The 13,328-nt window shown below is 42.5% G+C and overlaps 1 pseudogene; it reads left to right on the forward strand.

Annotated features, from left to right (window-relative positions):
- The first annotated feature begins 1,007 nt into the window (after positions 1-1,007).
- Positions 1,008-1,193, forward strand: LOC131414610 (ATP synthase membrane subunit K, mitochondrial-like; annotated as a pseudogene).
- Positions 1,194-13,328: the final 12,135 nt, after the last annotated feature.

The raw sequence follows: 13,328 nt of genomic DNA on the forward strand, positions 1-13,328 counted from the left end.
TTCTAGATCATTTTGTGACAGAAAGAGACTCATGAAGCCAGTGAAAGGAGGCTGAGATCATGACCCAACTTTCACCAGAGAAATTCCACAGGATTCAAATTCATGTCCCATACAGCAAATTATCATTGATTTTTTTTGCCACCTAGTTAGTATTCTGAATAATAATGCACTAAGAGACATGGGTATATAAAAGCACATCAAGAATAACTAACTAGGTATTGTCTTTCACACTAAACTATGGAAATAGTTGTACCCCTTCCGTTGTTCCAAAGGGTTATCCAGTTCTTGGGCAGTTTCACCGTAGTGGAAACAGAGCTACAAGCTAAGTCTGGAAAGCAGCCCATCCACACAGTTCAAAGCTTCTCTGGCCTAGATTGCTCTAGCAGGCAGGATACCAGCAGATTGATGAGGGCAGAATATTTCCACATTTTCTGAATGAGAACTGGGGGAATATACACTAAAGAAAAACTTTGTAAAGACACACTGCAGAATGCCACCCTCATGTACCTTGCTGACTAGCCAGTGGAAAACTGCATCAGCCCACAACCAATGGCGAGCGTGGAAGTCAGTGGTATCAGGGTTGAGGCCGGGTACCCCAGAGGCTTCTGGGTAAAGGCCCTGCAGTGCAGACAGAAAGGCAAAACTTACTCTCAGACAAGTCCCACAAGAATTTCTCACCTGTGGCTGGATTACGAGGATACCTCAGGCTTGGAGGGGACTCTGAGGTCCCACAATTTCTTTTATAGACTACTGCTGCTTTTGTAGACTCCATCTGCAATGTCAGGTTCAGAAGGTGTGTGTGTGCGTGTATGCATAAGAACACCACCATGTATTCCTCAACATATGGGACAAACTGATTCTTTTTAAAACATCGATACTGGGAAGGCAGAAGTGTGTCCAGATTGAGACCCACAGAATCCAGTTTCCAGAGTTTTGTCTGGCCGGACCGAGGGTAGCTGTGCAAGTTGAAGTACGCAAGCTGCAGAATTTGTGCAAAGACTGAAATCATGGCAGGTCCAGAAACTGATGCTCAATTCCTTTTCACCGGTATTAAAAAACATTTCAACTCTTCTACTCTCACAGGTAGAATGAACTGTACACTGACCGCACATGGAGGCATTGCTTGGATGCTCTTGGACTTCAAGTGAAGGTCTGAAGAATCTCCAGCTGTGAAAGCAACATATGGATTCTAAACTCTCTGCCCCTCACGTAAGTTCCCACACCTGGAGAAGCTAATGTCAACTCGTCATGTGATATTCAATTTGTACAATAAATTATGAACCTGGGGAAAAAAAGAATCCAGTTTACATTTCTCATCATTTTCCCGCTTGGTTGTTTTTAGGTTTTCATAGGACAATGGTTGTTCCCTCCTCTGATATTTCCTTCGACGTGCTAGGCACTCGATGCGAGTAATGCTTCTACTGTCTATCTGCTCCCTCACTGATTCCTCCCCAGGGTGGAGTGACTGCTCTTACTGGTGACTTTGGGAGAGGAACCAGGCAAAGTGGGCTCAGTCCTCTCCTCTCTCCTTCCTCTATGGAGTCAGCTGGGTTCTGTTCTGATTCTCTGTGCTAGAAGTTTTTCGGTGGGAGACTCCATGTAAGGAGGCTAGTGGCTGTCCTGATGAGCTTGTGACCAGGTGGGTAAGTCTGCCTGATTCTGGGGTGCAGCATTAGGAGGCTCATTCTTACTGCACTTAAACCACATTCACAACCTAGTCTTTGCCAGCAAAAGAGCTGATACATTGGACTCTATCTGCCCAACGGTTCTGTGTATCCCAATTGGTTCAAAACTGGGTCAGGGAAAGGGGTATACTTATAGGCTCCCTAAAACCCCAATAGGTTTGTAGACACAGTTAAAATTACCCGTGGTGTTACCACCTTGTCTTTGCCACAGCAGGACAGATGGCAGCGTCTAATGGGTGTCCACTGGCCCATCAGGGAGGCGCCCAGTAATCAACTGGTTCTCCAGGATAAAAACCCTCATCTGCTGTGTTTGCTAGTTTCCATGGTGCAAATACCACACCATGGCTGATTTCAAGCTACCCTTGGGACATCGTTGAACAGGGTTGGGAGGAGATGTCTATAATCTGCTCTCTGCAGCCAGTAAGGAGCCAACTCTTCCAACTTGCTGCACCTCTCTAGCACCGGAAAAAACATCCTTCCAGAGAGGCAGATGCCTCTGGCCATGGTTAGATGCACACCTCTCAGCTGGAATTCCTGTTTGGTGATTGTTTGCTGCCCTGATTGAGAACTGGCTCAACCGTAGGGAAAGGCCGAGCTTTTCTGCCATATACGGTGGCAAGTCTACCGTCGGTTCAATACATAATTAAAAGAAACAAAATGAGAACAAGGTCACCTTGCAGGTGGCCACACCAGGATCCAGCCCAGCGTGGATTAGAAAGACTTTCTTCCCAAGTTCCTGCAGTTGCGCAATTCCTTGGTCTTATATTGGAGTTTGGTCATCACTTCCCCATCATATCAGAAAGGTCATTTTTCTGTCCCTAGTTCTGATTTTGTAAGTGACAGAAATACTGGAGTTTGAATTCTCTTGATAGTTGAGTGATCAAAGGCTGGTTGCTTACACCATCCTGATCTTTACTTTCCATATTCGAAAAAATGGAGATTGTGATATTTTCCCAGAAGGTTGTTTGAAATATTATAAATGATGGTTCTAAAACAGCTAGGATGGTGTGTGGCATGCAGTAGGCATACAATAAATGGTAGACATTTAATCACTCCTTTGTTGGTGGCCAGGGTGCCAACACAGCCCAAGGAGGTGGGGTGGTGAGCAGAGCTCAGCGAATGCAGTTCCTTTTGATTCTCTTCCAATTTCCTCAGTGTGTGATGTTTATGTCAGTTTTGCCCACTTTGCCAGACTGCACACTGTCCTTCTTCCAATTCGGTCTTCTTCTGGGCCTCCCTCTCAGATCACTCCTAAGCGTCTATGGGAACCGCAAGCAGAAGTGTGTGGAGGCAGGGCCCTCGCTCCCAGCAGTGGATAAAGAAAAAAATGTCCTTAACATGCCCATATTATTAGCACTTTTTCATGTTTTAAAATATACATTTTGAGTGCAGGCATAATATTCCATTTAGTAGACACACCATATTTTGTCATAATTTAACTAGATCCTCAATTAGGTTGTTTTCAATATTTCACTATTATAAAAAATACTTTATTGAACATCTATGTGCAAAAAATTTTGCCTACATTCAAATTATATCTGAATATAGAATACATATAATATAGAAGGGGATATATATATATTCTATAAAATGTTATAATATTTTTAAACGTAGCAAGCAGGAAATGTGTGCCTACAAGAAACACTTCTGAAGCCATTCCAAGCCCCACCCAAGGAAAGTTCTCTTCATAGTCAACCCACAGTGATCTTCCAGACTCATTCCTTCCTCCCTCAATACTTCTCCCATTATTTTTATATATAACTTCCTAAAATAATCCAGTAGATCCAGAACAAAAAGACACCTTGGGATCTTAGTAAATCCGTTTCTTAGGTTGGATTCCCCAAGAAAGCACCATGAAACAAAGATTCAAGTGCATGTAGTTTATCTCTAGGTGAAGGAGTGGGAAGACGAGATAAGGAAGAGAAGGAAGCCAATAAAGGATGCCTATCAAGCCAGTTACCACTATGGGCAACTGGAACTTAATCTCCTGAGGGAACCACTTTGAAGCCAGTGTAAACATATGCCTCAGGGATATCCCACCCTAGGGACAGGGGACCTGAGGGATTTATTCACCAAATTCTGCTAGTCACTGATTGAGAGCCCCTGCTGGAGGACATTAATACCCTAGCACTTCCTGTGGCACAGGTGAGCAATGTGGCTTCTGTGGCGAGGGAAAGCCCTCAAACAAAGGAATGCAAGTATTTGTAGTTGGAAGTCCACTGGCAAGCACTGAAGTTGTAGGTGTGAGGGCATATGGGCGAGACCCCAACAGCATCAGCTAGAATCTACCCCAGGGAACACACAGCTGAATTCCTGGAATGTGGTTGTTGCTTTAAGTCGTGACAAGCCAGTCCTTATAAGAGGACATTCATGATTTAAAAGCCATGCTCTCCACTCTATTGCATACCTATTGAATATTGGGTAAGCTATGAAAACATACCATAACACAATAGGACACAGTAGGTGTGGCTTCACATCTAGGAAGGTGACAATCATTAATTTAACAGACATTTATAGAGAGTCTTTTAGTCTGTCAGGCTCGATGGTAAGCATTAGAATACAAAGATGAATTCAAGACCATCCCTGCCTATAAGGAGCTTACTTTACAGTCTGGTGGAAGAGACAGAACCCTCAGACCAGAAGGTGGGATCACAGAGCAGAGGAGACCCGTGGCCTGATGTCCAGGTAGACGACTTGGGAGGCAGCAATACCCCAGAGAAGAAATACTTACTTGTATGTCTAGGCAGACAGGGCCTCAGAGAGCCTCACAGAGTCCCCCAGCCCCAGCGTGGTCCAGAAGTGGAGAATGGTCCCAGGTAATCCCCAGAGGTGCTGCAGGATGAGTATTATGTGCCCAAAGGGGCACGAAAGCAGCAGAGAAAATTGTTAGGCATGAAGGGTGTTGGTTATGAGACTGGGGAATGCTGGACGTGACCGGAGGGCAGGATGGATGGCTTAGTGGGCCCCAGTGCTAACAGACAACAACTAAGAACCAGATGCCCCCCCACCCCACCTCAAAGTCCTCCCAGGGCTTGGATGGAACGAGAAGTTGAGAGAGAGGCAACCTGGATTGACTGAGTCCTACCTCTGGCAGAATGAGGTCTTGTCCTACAAATTCCATTGAGTTTTAGACAAATGAAGCAGAACGTTTCTTCTGTACTCAAGTTTGTGGGTTGAAAGCTGTACCCATTGCCCATCATGTTGTTCTAATCAACAAATCTCCCAGAGTGGTGAAGTAAAGAGAGACTAGTTTCTGAAGTCAGACAGACTTTGATCCAAGTCCTAACTCTGCTGATTCCAGTCCCCATTCAATGTGATTATGGGCAAATTAACAGTATTTAAACCCTTTGGAGTGTCAGTTGCCTCACTTGTAAAATGGTGGTTAGTGTGAGGATTAGTAAGACAAAATAGAACATCATTTCCTGGGAAGTCTGAGCAGAGGAGGCTTCCAGAGGGGAGTGGTGTGATGCTGTGATCCCTGGCTTCATGTACTGCATGACGATGTCACCATGGCTCCTTGACAGAGGGGAAGGAACCCTGATGGATGGGCCACAGTGGCTCTGCCCAGACTGCGTGACATTGTGAAGACCTCATAGACTTCATGGAGACATTCCAGATGCACAAGCTGAGAAGGGAGTTCGGAAAGGAAAGGCTCTGCTAGAGGAACAGATGGCACGGAGAAATCTTCTTAGAGGAGCTATTGTGTCATCCTCGCCTTTCATTCTGCAGATGCAATTATATCAACTCCCAAGGATGAGGGAATTTTCCACAAATCAACAAGCATTTCCAAAGAATAAAAATTTGACTTGTGTGTGTGTATCATACCAGTTTTAAGGTGATGAATAAGCATTGCAAATTCTGATTTTTATTATGAGAAACACTAAATAGAATGTATTATTTTCGTATACATGCTTATGTGTCTAAAGAGTTAGGGTTTTATATAAGATGCTATTTTTTTTCCCTCTTTCAGATATACCCAGATGTTTTTAATCTATGCAAAGTAATGATGGATCTGTACTGCATTCTTCAACTGATTTGCAAGATGTATTTATATAAAAGAGTTTTAAAAACACAACTCTTTCAAAATTTATTTTTTACCATATCTTATGGCCTGGAAAATTATTTTTCTATTATTTTTCTCTTTGGAGTTAAGATAACCAAACTTCAAAAATATTGTTAATCGGGACAAATCAAGTCTCAGGAATTTTGGAAACAATTGCCTTCTGCAATATGTGTAAAAATATTATACACAGTTAGTGCTCAACAAAAGTTATTTTCCTCCCTTCTCCCCCCATTGCCAGCAGCCATCTGGGAAAGAACCCCACTTTCTCATCACTCTTGCATATTGGCATTCCCATTCCTGGTCTGCCTCAAAACATGAAATATCTTCAGATATTTCTCCTTAAACTGCACCAGCTGCTGGGAATGCAGAGAAGGCTCCATCACTGCCCTAAGAAGCTGACAGGCTAGAGGGCAAGAAAGACATGCAAACCTTGGCAGACTGGCAGTCTGACACTCACCTGTCTGGATTTAATTCCACAGTCTCCTGTTACATTATACAATGACCTTCTCACCTGGCTGGCTGCCCATTGGCTTTCTTCTTCCTCAGGCCACCCGGTCCAATGAATGAGGTCAACCCCTAGCAAGTAGGCCTGCCTCACACAAGTCCTTCAGACTCTAAACTGCAGAAGACAAACAGCTCCTGGGTTAGGCTTGATAGATTCCTTGAACAGGCTTTCTAGATGAAGGAGAATCTGCTCCTGAATTGAAGAGAGAGAGACTTTATAAAGCAATGATTCTAAATTAGAAAAAAGAAAAAAAAAGCAACGACTTTATATGTAGCAAAGATATCTGCCTACTCAAAATTTAGATTTTAGGAAACAAATTCCCTGACTCTCTTTCATTTTTATCCTTCTAACCTTTCATTAATAAACGCATAGAGGCTACCTGCCTTGGGCCAGTCACTGTATAGGCATGGGTTAGGATGAGGTAAACATGGTACCTGCCCTCAAAGAGTTCATGGTCAAGTGGAGAAGAAAGGCAAGTCAACAGACAATTAGAGGAGAATGTAATGAGGGCAACAGCAGAGTCATGCACAAGGAGCTTCAAATGGGGATCGCCTCATTCGAAAATTTGCCCTCTCATGGTGTGCCCCTGGCCAAGTTAATCTCCATTACTGTAAGAGCAGTGATCCTGGCACAGAGAACAAGAAGTTATTTTTCCTCATTTCTATTAGGCTCCCCAATGAGGTGGAAGTGGTGTGTCTTAATGTTTGCATTCTCCCTGCTAATGCCATAAGGCTGTTGAGAAACTGGTCTCAATCTAGCAGTCTCCTGGACTCTGTATTCTATGTCCCTGAGGACATCTCAGGAAATGGCAACAGCAGGACTGTCATCGGCATTGTCAAAGCTCCTCCCGATAAAGTCTGGTGTAGGACCGTTTTTGTCCACAGTGAAGGGAAGCTTACCCCGTCGTATATCTAGTCTTGGTCCATTGGTATCCCCGTAACAGTTGGTGCTCATCACCACTTCCTTGCTTATCACCATCCCTAAGCTGGATTTGGTCTAGTAGAAAGCCTTGATTTTCCTCCAATTCTCCCTTTCTTTTCTTTTTTTTTTTTTTTGGTGAGGAAGATTAGCCCTGAGCTAACATCCCTTGCCAATCCTCCTCTTTTTGCTGAGGAAGATTGGCCCTGGGCTAACGTCCATGCCCATCTTCCTCTACTTTATATGGGATGCCACCACAGCATGGCTTTGATAAGCAGTGCATAGGTCCACGCCTGGGATCCGAACCGGCGAACCCTGGGCCACCAAAGCGAAGCGCGCAAACTTAACCGCTATGCCATGGGGTACCCCTTGAGCCTCTTTATTCTCGTAATGGGACTGGTGACCTGAGGGGCTGAGGAGATTCTCTCAACTGATTCCAACTCAGAGAACTAAGAGATGGGGCATGTCTCTCTTTTGGGTCCCACCGCTGCCCTGTCTAAAGTAGGAAGCTGACCTTTGTGGTGCTGGAGATGGAAACAGGGTTGGAAGAAAAGACCCAGGAGAGGCCCTGAAACGTGTGGCAGAACGGGAAGCAGGGGAGAGCAGCTGGCAGTGGGCCTGGAGGGGCGGAGGTGGAAGCTGGAAGGAAGTCTCATCAGCCAGGCAGAACTCAGCACACAGAGGAACTATATAGATGGTGAGCTTCAAAGTGCTTTTTAAAAAAAACTTATAAAATTCTTAAAATAACATTTAAAAATAAATAGAAATCAAGCTTGAAATACTTTATGCTTTGAAACTGACAGTTGTTTATACATTTTTTGGTGAGGATGAAAACTCATTTACAAATTGTAGGAGTTGCTGGAAACATCACCTTAGGTTCTAAGGAGGAGTTGTTTATGAATTTAGAGGAGGAGTGACAGCTTCTCAGAAAACTTTTTTCTGGTTGAAAAAGGTTTTTACACTGCTGTGTGACTGTAGTGTGACCACAGTGTTACTTTTTCTGGTTTGCTCTATGGAAGGAACAGAGAGGAAACCCTCCAAGGAGGAGAGGAGAAGTGAGGCTGGGTTTTTCTCGCTCTACTCACAGATCTTCCTCAGTTTAATGAGTGGCAACAACACTCAAATCACAGAGAGCAACTCTGGTTGGCTATAAGAACAACATGTTACTCCAGTGCAGAGTTAAGCTTCATATAAGCTGAGAGACTTCAATGGCAAATCCAAAAGGGGAGAGAAAACAGCCAGGGTTTTGTCTACAGAAAGATGCAGGAAATTTTAAGAACCATAATCATTAAGGCTTAGCTAATACGATGCTAAAAATTTATATAGGTGTTTATTTCTTTAAATCTTGTTCTATACGAATAGCATGTTTAAATATAGTGTTCTTTAAAGTTCTTATATATTTTTTAATAATATTATATTTTATAAGATGATGGCTGGGTAGAAAAGCAGGGTTTCTTTCTCAGTTCACTTGCCTGCTGTGCAGACTCTCTGACCAAAACTATGATGCCTCAAGTGACCTCAAGTCAGAATATCCAAACTGCAGGCACACTCTGTAAGGCAGTTGGCGTCAGCAGACTCTGAAGTGATGAATTTGCAACCTAATCATAAAGTGACAAAAGGTATTCAATAAATGCCTATCTGAAAAATAATGTCAATCTCATAGTGACGAAAACATCTCAAAGATTGAACTGGAAGCACTGCAGAGAAACCATTCCCACTGAGCTCTGAAGGCAGTCAACATGAGCTAAGGTCTCTGCAAAAATGATTTTGGAAGTCAAAGGGGGGCTTCTATGGGGATTAATTGTCAGAGTTGGAATCTAAGCCAAAGTAGCCTCTGAGAAAAATGCAATCTCCGACACAGTGAAAGATGTGATTTTTTTTTTGTTCTGAGATATGGGCAAATTATTCAAAACCATAAGCAGTTCATGCTTTGGATACCATGTCTTAAAAGAGGCTAGATAACAAGAAAGCCATCTACGCCTCTCTTGCTCTCATGCACACTTACTTTAGGAATCCAGCCACCACGCCGTGACGAAGTCCAAACAATCTCAGGCAGAGAGACCACACTGGGAGCCACATACAGGTATTCTGGCCAACTGAGCCCAGCGGAGGCCCTAACCAACAGCATCAACTGCCAGACATGTTGAGTGGAGACGCCTCAGATGATTCCAGCACCTAACCATTGAGTCTTCCCAGCTGAGAAGCCCCAGTCATGTGGGGCTGTTCTTGCCATGCACCTTCTGAATTAATTGACTCAGAGAATCTACAGCCTCATAAAACGGTTGTTCTATCCCATTAAGGTGGTTTTTTTTTTTGGGGGGGGTGTAATTATGCAGCAATAGTAACTGCAGTAGTTATGATCTTTAAGTCCCCCAGGCCAGAGACCCTGTTATAGTATCCAGAGAACAAATCTCCATCTTCCTCTAGGATAGAGGAGAGGCAAATGCCAGTCATTTGGATTTGGGGAGAGGATCCCAGGATCTAACTGCTTTTTTAATGTACTTTCAGTCAATCTTGTTGTCTTTAATCACACACATACTCCCAGTTCTAGAGGTCGTGGTGCCATCAAATCCTGAGCCCTTTGAGAAGTCTGCTAGAGTTTTTTTCTCACCTTTCCCTTCTGCCGGCTCAGGATTCAGCTCTCTCTGGTCTGCACTGTCAACTATCACTCATCCCTTTAGGATCCCAGCTTCCAAAATTTTGTTGCTGCAGTCTTCTCTTCCATTACTTTTCCTTGTGAGTTTATGCTTTTAAAAAACTATCTTATTGAAGTTTTAGTGGGATTTTTGGAGGAAATGGAATTAGATGCCTGTGTTCAATTTAGCATCTCTAATTGGAATATTACCTAGACTTTTTATATCTTCTCTGGATATATTGACTCCATTTCCTTTTATTTATTTAATTAAAATAAATTACTCAGGAGTACTGGATACAAGAAGACTTATGCTTTATTGGAAAATAGCAATGACAACAACAACATCAACAAAAAAACCTTTTCCACTCTCTTTTTTCAAATATTTCAGTTCTCTGAGATTTGTCCAAACACATGAGTCTGAAGCTCCTCTTTCTCTAGTTCTAGTCCTCATCATCAAACAGCTTTTGTGTGTGGTCTGTGTTGCATATTCATAGGAAGTTACAAAAACACAGGCTATCCCTGAAGGAGAAGACAACCTAAAGATAGAAAACAATGTAGAGATAGCACAAAGACCATCAAAGAGCATGCCATGATTTTCAATAAGTAGACTGGATGAAATATTCACAGAATGAGTGGGCTGAGGGTTGAGTACACCAGTAGGTGGTTTGGGCCATGAAGTCAAGAGAGTTTGAGGTTCTTGCTGTGGTAATAGCTGTTACCACTTATTAGAATCGCCAACATGCTCCTCCCTGCCCCTACAGACAGGGACGCGGAGGCTGCTATTCCAACTGTTGGACACTCTGGAAACAGGAGAGTTTCCCTCTCCTTTTCTCTCTGCTATGGCAGAAATGAAAACTCCTTCCTGTAGAATGCTCTTCTCTAACCTCTCAGTTCTGAACCACAGCTTTTCTGTTCCCAGGTCTTCCTGAGGGTCTCTCTTGGATGGCCACAAAGGGCTGCACAGAGAAGCCATTCTCCACAAACCGAGGTAACCAGCACCTCTGCTCCCTCATTTCTTGATCTGCTAGTGTTGGACAGCCATTCTGCTAGACTTCTACACAGGCTGACCCATTCCATACTCTAATTCTTCTCTACTTGGGAAACTCTCTCTCATTTAAAAAGAAAATCATATATACCTGTATATATATTCTTGTTTTAAAAGAGTTAGGGCATAGCCTGATGTGGTTTTTCACTGCTCCCACTAGCCAATGAAAGTTCAAGTATCCTGTAATCATGTGAAAACCACACCTGCTAATTTACAAGTGGTGGCTTGATAGATGTGAGGTAGGTAGTCCTTAGAAAAATTGTATGCCTTCAAATGTTTGGTTTTTAAAAGTAACCTTAGAATTTCTTTAGGTGTAACCTTAAGCTAGTGTCACTATTTTAAAAGTAGTGCATAAAAGCGTTTTTGATAATTATATGCATCTGTGAGCATATATTTATGTAAATGCTTTCATGTATTTTAGAATATGTATTTATTTAATCAAAAGTCTAAATGATTCAAGGAGTATAAAAATGGTTGGAAAAACAAAGTGCTTAAATGAGTGCCGAATGGACTAAGAGAAAAAATGAAAGACTATGAAGACAAAGAAGACTGAAGAAGGAGGTGTATCAGAAACAAAAAGGAGTGAAATGATATAAGACTAATGAAACAGAAGCACCTGATGAGATAACTAACAAGCTGTAATGAAGGTAGCAGAATGTGATAGAAAATACAACAGCTCTCCATAAACGTCAACATTGATCTCATACCACACACACCTTTCATTCCATCTGACACAAGTGTACTTTCCAGAGGCAAACTAGAAAGTTCTTTATACATTGCACACTTCTATAGTGACTATGAACAAATCAAAGGGGCAGATTTTAACAGAATCTGCTTATACCTCTGTTTTTATTTACAGTTATACATTGGCCTCTCAATAATTCTACCATAGAATCCATTAAGTGTAGTATGGCTTACTATGAACTGAGATTTTACATTACAACTGAGATTGTGCATTAAAACAAACTGTTTCCTCTACGCTCACCACACTTCTGACATCAAATATGTGGGTTTTTCCACACTAACCAATTCTCAGCAGAGTGGGGGTCCTACAATTTAACTCAATTCTGACACTAACTACCTGGAGTTAGCGTAGACACCACAGATTAAGGGCTCAGTCCCACAAGAGTGCTCCCCAACTTCAGACACCGTTGCACGCTCCAGGTTGTCATCCATATTTCTCACTGACCAGCTGTAAATCAGAGGTTCTCACCCCTTGGGTTTGATAATTTGCTAGAATGGCTCACAGAATCCCGGAAAACAATTTACTTACTATTAGTGATTTATTACAAAGAATATTTTAAAGGCTGCAAATGAACAGCCAGATGAAGAGATACACAGAACAAGGTCTGGAAGAGTCCCAAGCACAGGGGCTTCTGTCCCCATGGGGTTTGAGGCACACCATCCTCCCAGCAAGTGGATGTGTTCTTGTTCCCCAACACGGAATCTCTCCAAGCCCGTTATTCTGGGTTTTTATGGAGGCTTCTTTACATAGACATGATTGACTACATCATTGGCCATTAGTGATTAACGTAACCTCGAGCCACTCCCCCCACTCCAGAGGTTGGGGGTGAGACTGAAAGCTCCAACACTTCAATCACACGGTTGGTTCTTCTGGCAACCAATCCCCTCATCCTTAGGGGCTTTCCAGCAGTCACCTCATTCACATAAACTCAGGTGTGGGAGAAAGGGGCTTGTTATGAATAACAAAAGATGTTCCTTTCACTTTTATGTATCTGGAGCTATTTCGGAACTGGGGACAAAAACCAAATATTTTAACAAAAGATGCTCCTATTGCTCTCATCACTTAGGAAATTACAAGGGTGTTAGGAACTCTGGCCAGGACCCGGGGACAAACAGCAAAATGTATATTTCTTATTATATCACAATATCACATATATTATGTTCAAATGACAAATAAAAATAAATAATTAAAATTCAATAATGCTTTATCAATATGTTTAAAAATCTTTAAATTCAGGTTTGTTACTCCAAAGTAAATGTGACAATCCTCAGGTAAAACATCAGAGTTCTCCCTTATTTCTCTCTCAATTTCCATTCCCCTCGTCAAAGGCCACCGCTGTTATTTAATTCACTAAGTAGTTAACATGTATGTTCTTCCAGTCTTTTCTTATGCATTTATACACATATGAGTGTACGTATGCTTGTGGTAGGCAGAATAAAGTCCTCCCAAAGATGTCTCCATCCTAATCCCTAGGATCTGTGAATATGTTGGGTTACATAACAAAGGGAAATTAAGATTGCTAATCAGCTGACATTAAAATAGATTATCATTTATCTGGGTGGACCCCATGTAATCACAAAGGTCCTTAAGTGCGGAAGAGGAAGGCAGAAGAGGTCAGAGAAATGAGATGTGAGAAAGACTTGACCTGCCATTTCTGGCTTTGAAGAGGGAAGGGGGAGGCTAGCAGCAAGGGATGCAGACAGCCTCTGGAAACTGGAAATGATAGGAAAAC

This window comes from Diceros bicornis, chromosome 15 (assembly GCF_020826845.1).
Source record: "Diceros bicornis minor isolate mBicDic1 chromosome 15, mDicBic1.mat.cur, whole genome shotgun sequence".
Taxonomy (NCBI): Eukaryota; Metazoa; Chordata; class Mammalia; order Perissodactyla; family Rhinocerotidae; genus Diceros; species Diceros bicornis.